The sequence below is a fragment of the Syngnathus typhle genome, linkage group LG12, assembly GCF_033458585.1.
Source record: "Syngnathus typhle isolate RoL2023-S1 ecotype Sweden linkage group LG12, RoL_Styp_1.0, whole genome shotgun sequence".
NCBI classification, from domain to species: domain Eukaryota; kingdom Metazoa; phylum Chordata; class Actinopteri; order Syngnathiformes; family Syngnathidae; genus Syngnathus; species Syngnathus typhle.
Window position 1 is genome coordinate 4,644,580 of NC_083749.1, and position 11,424 is coordinate 4,656,003.

General features: G+C 45.0%; 1 long non-coding RNA gene across 2 annotated transcripts in view; it reads right to left on the minus strand.

Moving 5' to 3' along the window:
* LOC133163725 (uncharacterized) overlaps window positions 1-11,424 on the minus strand; it is a 95,934-nt gene that overhangs the window by 67,317 nt on the left and 17,193 nt on the right. Inside the window, exons 1-2 of one of the 2 annotated variants that reach the window (XR_009716437.1) lie at window positions 11,251-11,391; window positions 4,444-4,594 (exon numbers count right to left, since the gene is read on the minus strand). This is a non-coding gene — a long non-coding RNA (uncharacterized LOC133163725). Of the gene's footprint in view, window positions 1-4,443; window positions 4,595-11,250; window positions 11,392-11,424 lie in introns of those variants that run through there. The other variant, XR_009716438.1, reaches the window with a different exon arrangement.

The window sequence follows — 11,424 nt, forward strand, 5'->3', positions numbered from 1 at the left end:
TTTAGATGTGAGCTCACTATTTAGCAAGCGGCAGGGCACTCACTGCTCCTACTTGACTTATACATATTTATTAAGATTTAATATGTCTTATCATAACAATATACAACTTCTAAACACCATAAAGCGGCATCATTTAAAACTGCAACTATTGTTAATTGTCATTTTAAAAGTGGAAGATCTTGTTCTGAAGCAGTAAGCGAAGGCAAACAGGATTAAATGTCTTTTCATAATAACCCTGAAATCGATTAGGATGAAAAAAAAAAAAAGAGATTGTGGTCTTTGCTTTAGCACCACACACACGCACACACACACGCACACACACACACACACACACACACACACTATCGAGGTTAAGGAATCATGACTAGATCATGTTTCGGGTGTAGTGTACACAAAGTGGATAGGTCTAATTAATGCGCTCCATCATACCAAATATGCATTTCATAAGAGGCGTGGAAATCATGTGACGTCCAGGCTGAAATTGGGCAATAATGAATACAGACGACGACGCCACTTGGGCCCGGCAGAGAGAGACAGGATGTTTCAGCAGTGAAACCAGAGCTGCTCGCCATCTTGTATTTGTTTATTAAGGATGCGCTTGTACTGCCTTATACTCCCAGGATGCTTGTAACTGAGAGATCGGTGCATGTGGGGCCATCGGGGCGGGCTATGAGCGGTGAATTATTTATTGAGGAGATGGGAAAATAACGTAAAAAAAAGAAGAAAAAAAACATTGATGGACAGGAGAAATCGCAACGTAGCACTAAGATTTGGATTAGTGAAAAGTTGCGTTTAATTATTTTTCGATCCTTGTGATTATTTGCACAATATTTGCAAAAAATCCTCCCATTTTTGTAAGTGATTGCACATGAAATTGTGTTTATTTAAAGGCAATTATTGGACTTTCCACTGATCTTCAGCTACTTCTGGTCAGCAGTGGCGTGCAAAGCAGGGGGGGGGGGGGCAATGGGAGCGGAGGGCGCCGCGTGATCGTGATCATTCCCCAAAATGATGTTTGTGTAAAGTGTTGTAAATGGTGTCTTTTTCTGACTAATACAATCAACGTCAGCATGTTTACGCCGCCAGACCGAGAAATCGGAGATCCCAACAGAAAACAATCTGATCTCCGACCGAGGAAATTCACTTCCCATCAATATTTCTCCATAGCCAGATTTAAATGATTTGGTCGGATATAAAATAAATCACATCTGGTTTGTTGTTGTGAAGTTTTTGTTTTGGGGTTTTTTTTTCCTTTCATGTGAGGCAGCCAAGGAGAAGCGAGAGTAGGCTGCCTTTTGTCATTCAATGGGCTAAGCTCTTTTTGGAAATCACCGTCCTCCTTCCTCTCTGGATTCCCACGTGGCTGCACTCCTCGTACGATCCGAAATGACGCTGCTCAACGATTGACATGACATGACGGCTGCGATTCGACTTCCCAAAGTATTTACGACAACAGGATGCGTGTAAAACTGTTAAATCAATATGACCTTATTTTTACAAGAAAATAATAAAATCAAAGAAATCTGGAGATAATTTACAGCCGGAGTCGCGAGCATATCACTGTTTAAGCTAAAAGCGCCTCCATTAACGCTTTTGTGCTGGCTCAGCAAATAATCAATCATGCTAGTATTGCTGTTTAAAGGAGGATTTACTGAAAGCGACCGGCGAACTCGGCGCTACCTTCTGTCATACGAGCGACAGCTTATGATATGGATTTGACGAAGCTAACTCGAGTAACCGGGCTTTGCGTATCGTAAAAAGGCAAAAAGCAGGCCGGGGAGGTTGTGCAAAAGTCGGAGCGGCGTAAAATGCCAGCGATTCGCCGAGCATCTGCGACGCTGACAGCCTGATGATTTGCAGGCCCCCGCGTTCAAACGAGCTCCATGTGAAGACTTTATTTTGCACAAATCAGAGCAGAGAGGGATTTGCATCCAGAAAGGGGGATTCTTTTTCTATTTGATTTGTTTTAAGCAGCTTCAGACACACCCTTTACGTTCTCCCTCGTGTGTGTGTGTGTGTGTGTGTGTGTGTGTGTGTGCGTGCGTGCGTGCGTGTGTGCGCATGCGCAAATGAGAGCTACATATGTGAGTGAAAGGGATTCAACTTTTTAAAGCTACATTCGGATTTTTTACATTTTTATTCTTACATTTAATACGGAGCGTTGTTGCAGTCATGAAATGAACCAGATGGCACAATTTTATTTTATACACATTATTTGATATTTAAAACAGAGCATGGATGTGCTTGTAAAGTTAGTGTATGGAATATTCTTATATTTAATGCAGAAAACCGATTTAATTTTGTAACGAATAGACGCAAAAGGATTTTTGGGGGCTGGTATTTCATAATTGATGTAGAGTAGAGATTTGGATGACTAGGGGACACTTTTTCCGTGCTTGTGTAATTAATAACGGGGGCAGTGTCCCACCAGATGGCCCTATTTCTCCTGATTTAAAAGAGTGTTACATTTAATACAAAGCATTCATTTGGCCGTGACATTAATTTCAGCAGGGCTGGAACCATGTGTTCGATTCACATCTGATACTTCTTTAGAATACAAAGCACCTTGGAAATGATTTGAAGCATTTTTTCCTGGGATATTTTGGATGAAATATTGATGGAAAAGGGCGTTCCACTAATTCCGCCTAGCAATAAGTGGCCTAAAAAGACACATGTCTTGCAGATACATCATTTGGTTGGTTGTACTTATTAACCAGCTCTAAAATCAAGTGTGCAGTCAGCATTGATAAACAAATACAACATTAAAAGCTCCAAATGTGAATTTAAGAAGGTTGAAGTGGGGGGGAAGCGGCTGGCCTCCTTAAAGACTGTCCCAACGCTCGTAAAAAGACAAGTGACATAACCGGGAAGTGTCTCCTGGAAGTGCGCGCGTGCATGTTGGCTTGGTGGTAAGGAGAGAAAAGAGCGCGAGGGTGGGGAGCGGGTGCTTGTGCATCGGCCGCGCGCTAGTTTTTCCCTCTCCCTCTCTTTTTTTTTTTGCCCTAAGCGCCTCAGTTTGTGCGCCAGGCGCCGAGCAGAGTAATCTGTTTACAGTGTGTGCGTTGATGGTCATTTTTTATGATGTTGTTTAATCCACAGCGGAGGGAGGAGGAAGCAAAGAGTGAGGGTGGGGGAGGAGGGCGACCGGGTGGGGTGGTGATGGGGTGGAGGAGGGGGGGGGGGGGCTCTAAGCTGAGGCCCCAGACAAGCTGGCTCCACTGGGCCATCTCTGTAGCCTATAGGCTTCTTCTCTGGCAGCAGAGAGGCAGGTGTAAATCTCTTCCTGAGATCTTGCTCTCCATTTCGCCTTTTTTTTTTTTTTTTTGCGACACCACTCACCTCCAGGTAAATACATTTATAAATGTGTCTATAAATATGAGAGAATTTGTTTCTGCGCAATGGCACATCTGTCGCTGGGATTTAGCTTATGACAAAGAGAGGTGGGCGGGGCGTTATTTGCCTTTCACCCGTTAATGAGCCGAGCGAGCGGCTAGCGGTCATTTGACCAAACAAAGTTGATCCGCCGGCACATCACGCAAAGGTCGTGCAACACCTCCGATCACGCAAAGGGTGTGACGCAAAAAAGTTTTTGCAAAGTAGGTCTGCGCCACTCTTGATTAGGACGCCCTGCCAAAGGATGCTTGCAGACATGAGATAATGAGGTCCTGTGATAACGCGGGGCTCCTTTAAGGTTTTCCCATGAATGGAGACTGCCGCCAGTCCACACAGGCACACTGTGTATCGCCGGCTCGCTACTCACTTCTCATTTGGCGCGCACAAAAGCTGATCGGCGCCCAAATCGGAGCGAACAAACCCCGCGTCGTATAATGTCCAGCCCCCCGACTAATTAACTGGAATCCCACCTTCTTCTTTTTAAATACAGTGAGCAATTAAAGCGCGATGTGGGCCAGAAGAGGTCTCCGGGGCCACGCTCGGTCGCCAGGAGCATTTGTGAAGGTCTGCAGCTTCACTATATAGGCCATGGATCTTATTAGGTGGCTGACCCCGGGCCGGCAAAAGGTCCTTTCTCTAACTAAGATGTTTCCTAATCGGATTTTAATTGGTTGGTTAGGGCTTGTGTCCCGGTCTGTGTGGCGGCGGCAGGCTGCATGGTGGAGCCCGCATGAGCGCCGCCAGACATGACACTTTGGAGCTCACCATTTTGGGAAGGGTGAGGGGGTGGGGGCACTTCCAACGGTGCAAGCGGAGCTAACAACCTCAAGAGCGGTGGTTCTCACACTTTTTACACAAAGTACCACAAAAGAGAAATCTGTACTCATCACTCCACGTACAACCACAAAGCCAATGTTAAAATACAATGGTGTAGCAGGCCTAAGTGTTCACACTAGACACAAGACTTTTTACGACCAAAAAAAGGGTCAAAATGTAATGGAGAACGTATATTTGAGATTGCTAACCTAATCAAATGAACTTTTTTCTTACCGGAGGAGTGCTGAGGAGCCTCAAAGGGAGCCATGAAGGCAAGCATGACCACAAATGACCATCAATTCATCACCCCACGCTTTGATGGGGAAAACTTAATGCAGCAGCTGCACGCGTTCAAGCCTCTTCCGTGCCCGGGCCGCCGACGCTCCTGAATCACATAACACACACACACACACACACACAGTCAAGAAAAAGAAAGGCACCCAGGTTCAACTTACGTCCAAACACGCTCCCCTCCTCATTACCCCCCAAAAATGTCTTCATGCAAAACATCTGTGGGGAATTCAATAAATGAGGGCACGGCTCTTAACCGCATCCGACTTATTTTGATTTTCATGTGGCTTTCGTGTATTGTCTAGCTCAGTAAATACGACCCGGCGTCGTATTTCAAATGTCACAAGTCTCCTGACGGGACATGCAATTTGAACATGAAAAAGCAGTAAAGCCAAACACAGCTAGTAAAACCAAAAGGGGTGGGGGGGGCTGAAAGTGAGTCATATTTAACTCATAAGAGATCTAAAGGAAGGACATTTAAACGCATGTCGGGTGCGTATAGCCGAGTGCATCTGGGGATCTGGCATTAGACCCACCCCCTCCCAAGATTTCTTTTTTAATAGACTATTAGAATGAGGGGCTCTAAAGGTTAACAGCGTGCTTTGTCAGTGCATAACCAAATGAACCTGTTGACGCACGGTGGCCGCAACTTGGTTCCCACCATCAGCATGCTTCTATTAAATGCCAGCGTCTACTTCAGTAAAATATGACCCGCGGGCCACAAAAGGCCAGCGCCAGGTTTGAATTCGACCCGTTTGAGCATTTGTTACATTCGTAGGGGTCCTGCGTTAGCTCAAACATTCGCCAAAAATTCAAATCGCAGTAAAAACATGATTACATCAAAACATTATTAATTTACAGAATGTTTACATTTAGAGTACTTCGAAAGGTCCTTAGTTAAAAGATATCAAGGCCTGAGGAGTGTGTGTTGGCGTGGCGAGTGGAGGGGGGGCTGTCGTTGGGGGCAGTCGTGGTGCATTCATGGCGACAGAGGCATGCGGGAGATTCAATTCACCGCACTCAACTTTGCCGCCGCTTGAGTTCGCCGCCGCCGCGAACACTTCAAAAATTGTTGTTCTCGCTACTGACAAAACCGTGAATTCACCCAGAAACTGGAGGTCAAGTTTCAACAGAAGCAGGGGGGGGGAGAAGGGAGGAGAAGAAAAAAAAAAAAAAAGTAGCAAGAGGCACCTTATGCTAGTGGCATGGAAATAAGCTCTTTTCTAAAAAGTAATAAATAAATAGATAAATACATACTAATACAACATACACCATAATAATACATTATTGTTTTGCTGCTTTTGAGAGGCCATTTTTAATCTTTTGTTTTTTACAGTGACAATAAAGGCATTCTAAATTCTTTCAATTCTAAATGAAGCCTTTGCCTCTTTCGCTAAGCAGCGAGTCACGTGGTCCGCATGACGATTGGCAACCAACACAGACAAAGTGTAACATACAAAGTTGACTGACCCTCCGGTCACCAGTCAGAATTGAGAACAGGACAAAAATCAACTTTCTGGCCACGTATGTATATGCGAGGCAGCGCAATTCGAAATCGCGGATGAGCCACGTTTGTCCGTGCCATCGGAAGAAATTAGCGGCGCTTTTTTTTTTTTCTTTTTGGCCTTTCAGACTGCATGGCACTTGCCTTCCCGCTTATGGTTTTCCATTTCAAAGCTCCTCTGTCTCCATGTAAAAACCAAAACACAGTAATCCAATCTGACCCCATTGCAAATTTTCCAGAAACTATTGGGGGGCAACCGGCTTGACATGAGCCACGCACTTATCCCACTTAACCCCCCGAGAGAGCCGAGCCACCTCAACCTCTTAGCCCCAAAGACGGTGGAGGAATGCGGCGCTTTATACCTCGATCCTCTTAAAAGAGGATCGAGAGGATGGACCGACACAAACAAAGAGAAAAGCTGGCGACTTCAAGGAAGTGGCGAGCGACTGAAGTGGCCGCCGACGCCGGGGCTCGGCCAACGTCACGAGGGCGCCGCCTCCCCGGCCTCTAAATCTAAACTGCAATCACACCCCCACCCCCACCCCTCTCGTGAACGCGTCGGCCGCGTATTTATACCGCGTTAACTTGACGACAAATAACCTCGGGATTTTTCCCCTCTGCTCCTGATTTGCTATTGTTTGCTTTTCAGCACGCAAAACCGGTTGGAGTAAAAGCCTCACGTTAGGAAGATTGACAGGAGGGGAGGGGGGGGGAGTGCTTATCTCCCGGTGGCACGTAAAGGCCTAAAGACTTTTGACACATGGTCCACATCTGAGGCCTTTGCGATCACGCCGCCCGGAGCTGGTGGCCATTTATGGGGTCGTGCAGACAAATCCTTTCACATTAGGCTCCGGAGGGAGTAACGCATGCCACTGGACTGGTTTGCCGCAAACAATGCGGCCGACCGTTCAGTCCCGGTGCTGCAACAGGTGATAATGAGCACATGAGCCATCAAGGAAGCTCGCAATGGGGCTACGGGCCCACACAATAACTTGGGCTCAAGAGTACCGAGGTTGTTGACGCAACAATTTTTTAACGCCAAAAATGTTAACTCGCGATATGTGGCTGAATGGTTTTGACAAATAATCGAATCGCGATTTTTTTTCCCCCCCCGATTATAACAAAGGTCTACGATTCCCTAATAATATGACTTTACTCAGCTAATTCTGTCAATTATATTTTATTGAATAATATTTTTATTGAAAAATATTTTATATTTTATCGTTATTCTACAGCATATAAAAAGCTGCAGTTTCTGGTTACCATTTATTGTATGAAAAAAAAAAAAAGTCGAAATAGTTGTAAACTGGAATGTGGTTAGCGTTGACCCGCTCAATACAACGTTATTGAAGAGCCGATGCTTGCGACACTTCAGCAAAGTGTACAGACGACACCTCAAACATGACCGTTGCGCCATTTTCAGTCGGAGCAACAAAAAAGGGTTTTTTTTACTAGGTCATTGCCGTACAAACAAACCCTTAGGCCACGACTTGCTTTTTTTTTCCGCCTTGATTTCCCTTTTTCGCTGTAGTCAGCTTGACATTGGAAACCTTGACGGATACGCTTTGCTTCATTACGCCCCGAAAAAAAAAATGATACGGCGACACTTCACACAGTTTTGTTTATAAGTGTGTGATCTTTTCCGCTAGGCTTCCACTCTCCTTGTCCGTTTTCAGCCTGCGCCGTGCCGTCAATAAACACATCCCCTAATTAACTAAAATTGTTTTTCATCAATAGCTATAGCCAGTCGACGCGGGGATCGACGGTCCGCTGAACACAAAAAAAAATGGCCGACGGGGACGAGGTATCGACAGGTAAGAGGTTTATCGTTCCTGCGGGCTATTGAGTAAAATGTGTTGATTCTGGAAAGTGCATTTTACAATTTCCGCCTTTTTGAAGTGGCGGATCAATTCCTTGCCGCGCCTCCGTCTTTTTTGGGCCCAATGACTTGCGTTTAGAAAGCCATTAGGCCGTCAATTGGACATGTCTCTTTCCGCTTTGTGTCACCGTGTCCACCGGGAAGTTTGGACTCAATTACAGTAGTTGAATAAGCTAATCTCGCACATAAGAGGCGGGTGGGGGGGTGGTGGGGGTCTCCGCTCGACCCCCACCCACCTCCCTTTTCAGTCGCATGGCGTTTAGGGCCGAGGCAATCTCCCCTGCATTCGGGAGCGGTGCCGCCAAGTCTGTCCTCGCTTATCATTAACAATCTGCAAATAAACAGGACAGCATACATTACATCACTTGCAGCTCCGTGATCAATTCCAGGAATGCCTTTGAAGCTTTTGCTTAATGAACCTACACAGTATGGCAGTTGGGCTCCATATATAACCTATGACCTCAGCATTGAAAGAGTAGGGCGGAAGAAAATGTATATAAAAGCCAGAAGTGAGTTTTGTGACAATGTTGCACACCTAAATGTACACTTTTGTAAAGATTGGCTGCAGAATGGAAGCGCTGACAAAGTTGGCCGCCATTAATCAGGAGCTTTTCTGTTTTTTTTATGGCCTCTGTGACTCCCTGAGAGCCCTAACCCAGTAAAAGTTTATACAGCGTATTGACCGTCCTCTACTTGCTTAGCAAATGAAGCGGCGGCGTCCAGCTTGCCCGCGAGGAGACGGAGAGGCTACGGCCGTGTCAACAGCGCTTGCTATTTGATGACACCTTACGCTAAATTGAAATGCGCTTCTAATGGAAGCGGGAGGGCGCTCTGTTTGGAGAAGACGACGACGAGCCTGGGAAAAATACACGCTCCGGAAGGTTACTGTTTTTGTTGAGAAATATTTTAATATCATTGCGAATACAGTTTTGATTTGTGTTCATGGATTAGGTATAATATAACCACCAAATACGATTTTTCTTTTTTTTTTACTACTAAACACACATGCAGCGTGTATATTCTCTTTAATGGCCACAAATATGTCATATTTGTATTAGACAGGTTGAAATTAGGGTTGGCATTAAAATACTTAAGGCGTTCTATTGCACATTGGAAATGTCTGTTAATTACGTCGAAGGTGTGAACAAAACACTCATTTGTATAGCGTGCGCAACTAATTCAGAAAGTCACTGCACGTATTTTTTTTTTTTACAGGTAAGTTTTAAATATTTATACCTCGTGTTTTCGACACTAAAAATACCTGTTGGTTAAGGATAGAGGGATAAGAATCCTAATTAGTGGACATTAAATCGGTGTAACAGATACACAAAATTGGTTGAGTCATTGAACACTTTGATTTATATTAGCTGGCTTTGTTTAAGAATATATATGTATATAATGAAAATGTTGACTACAAAGGTGTGCACTAAATAAGCACACAAAGCGTCAATGTACTGGATATGTTTTTATAATAAAAGTCCTGTTTTAATTGTCCCTCGTCATTTCTATTAATTGCAAATGTAAATGCTGCATTTAGGAAACAGTAGATCTGACCTTTTTTTTTTTTTTTTACCTTTGTGTGTGTGCGTGTGTATCAATTGTGTATGTAAAGGTTTAGCCTGCGGACTTAGTGGATCTTGTGTCTCTCTTAGTCAGATTTGTCTGTGGCTTATCAACAGCTTTTGTTTTCTGCGGGAAATCAATAACAGGCAACACATAAGCCCAATATCATTGTGTGTAACCCTCAAGGGAACACACACTGTATGCATGAACACGCACGCACGCACACACGCAGGTGAACGAAGGTCTGTTTTTGGTTTGGTTGCTTTTCAGCCAGTCAAATGTCTTTTTTTTTTGCAGTTTTACATTGAATGCAAAGGGCATGAATATGAATGTTACTTTTAAAATACACACGTGCGTTTTGAATGTCTGCATGCGACTTGTTCCCGCAGCAACACGTGGTGCATTTACTGCGAACACAAAACTTTTTTTTTTTTTTTTAATTATGGCCGTGAATTAAATAGCACAAATAGAAATACGCGCACTATTGATTGAGATGAGGTAAGCGCAGTGGAGCGTGAGGAATAATTGACAATTCACAGCGTTGGTCCGAGGTGACCGAGTGGTCACAGCTTTTGGAGTTTACTTGTGAATTTGGGTTTACAATGGCATTTAAAGTGCGCACTGTCTGACATAATACCGCAATCACTCGGGCATACACAAATCTATAAGCTCTATTCATATCCGCGCATGGCTTAAACCTTTCAAAGTATTAAATCTGCAGACGACTGTCAGTGTAGCAGAAAAGATGACGACAGACGCGCTTAATAACACCACATAAGCGGAACATTTGCATGCGGATAACACGCAACGACAATAAAAAAGGATTATTCTAATACTCGCGTCTCTGGCGGATGCGTTTAACTGCCACACTAGATGTGCGCAGCTTGAAATTGAATTGTTGCCTGCATGGTGCGCTTGTGCCGGGAAGTGTTCTATATTTGCCTGCACAATTGATTGGTTATGATTCACAATATCTGTTGCTGTTTTGATGCCAGAGATGATAAGACACGCACTGCTGAGCACCATCCTCCCATGAGCTGTCACGTCACATCGCTTTGCTTTATAACATTCAATTGTTGGTTTGGGAAATTAAAAATGTCAAACTGGAAATATTTTTAAATGAATCAGAGATGGAGATGACATGCGCGTATGCAAAATAAAAAAATATACACAGAGCGCCTCTTCCCGCCTACCAGTCTTATTCGTCCAGCTCTTACCACCCGAGGATCAAACAGGAAATGATGTGCGTATTAAATCGCTGGACAAGCAATCGGACAACCACGCAAATGCTCCTAAATTGCGCAAAAAGACACCGATGGAGTCGCCGAAGGATCGGCCGTGTTTGCCTGTGTCCAATTTCTCAAAAGACCTCCGAGCGGCTACGCGCGACCAACCAAGCCGGGCGAGCGCGTCGCTGCACCGGCTTGGCTCGCCGCGCTCGTCCCGCTACGCCTCACGGAGCTGCTTGTTGACATATTCACACCACACGGAGCGACTGATTGACCGACTGTGACAGAAGCTTGGGATGGCGCTTCACATGCAAAGCCTTTTTTTTTTTTTTTAACTCCTTTTCTTTTTTTTCCCCCTCCTTTCTCCTTTTTGCCGTTTTCCAAACACCTTTTTATAAGACTCGAGCCTGATCCCCTCCACCCGGACCTGTTAAAACCACGCCCCCTTGGTGCCTCACAATTGGTCCGAAAGCGTCAAAGAGCCAATCAAAGGGAGTCGCTGCAACACATCCATCCTGCGTGGAGCCCCGTGGGCCACAGAAGGCGCTAGGAAAATCACGGAGCTGGGACCTTACCACACTCTCTTTCTCTCCCTCTCCCTCCACTCTCCTACTCTTCTTCTTCTTCCTCTCTCTCTTCTGTCGAGCTCGGTGGACGACTTGTTTCTCCGCACACGTCCTTCCCAGAAATGCGCGTGAAGGCGAGGGGACGCCCGGCGTGTGTGTGCGTGCGTGCGTAAAGAGACGCGA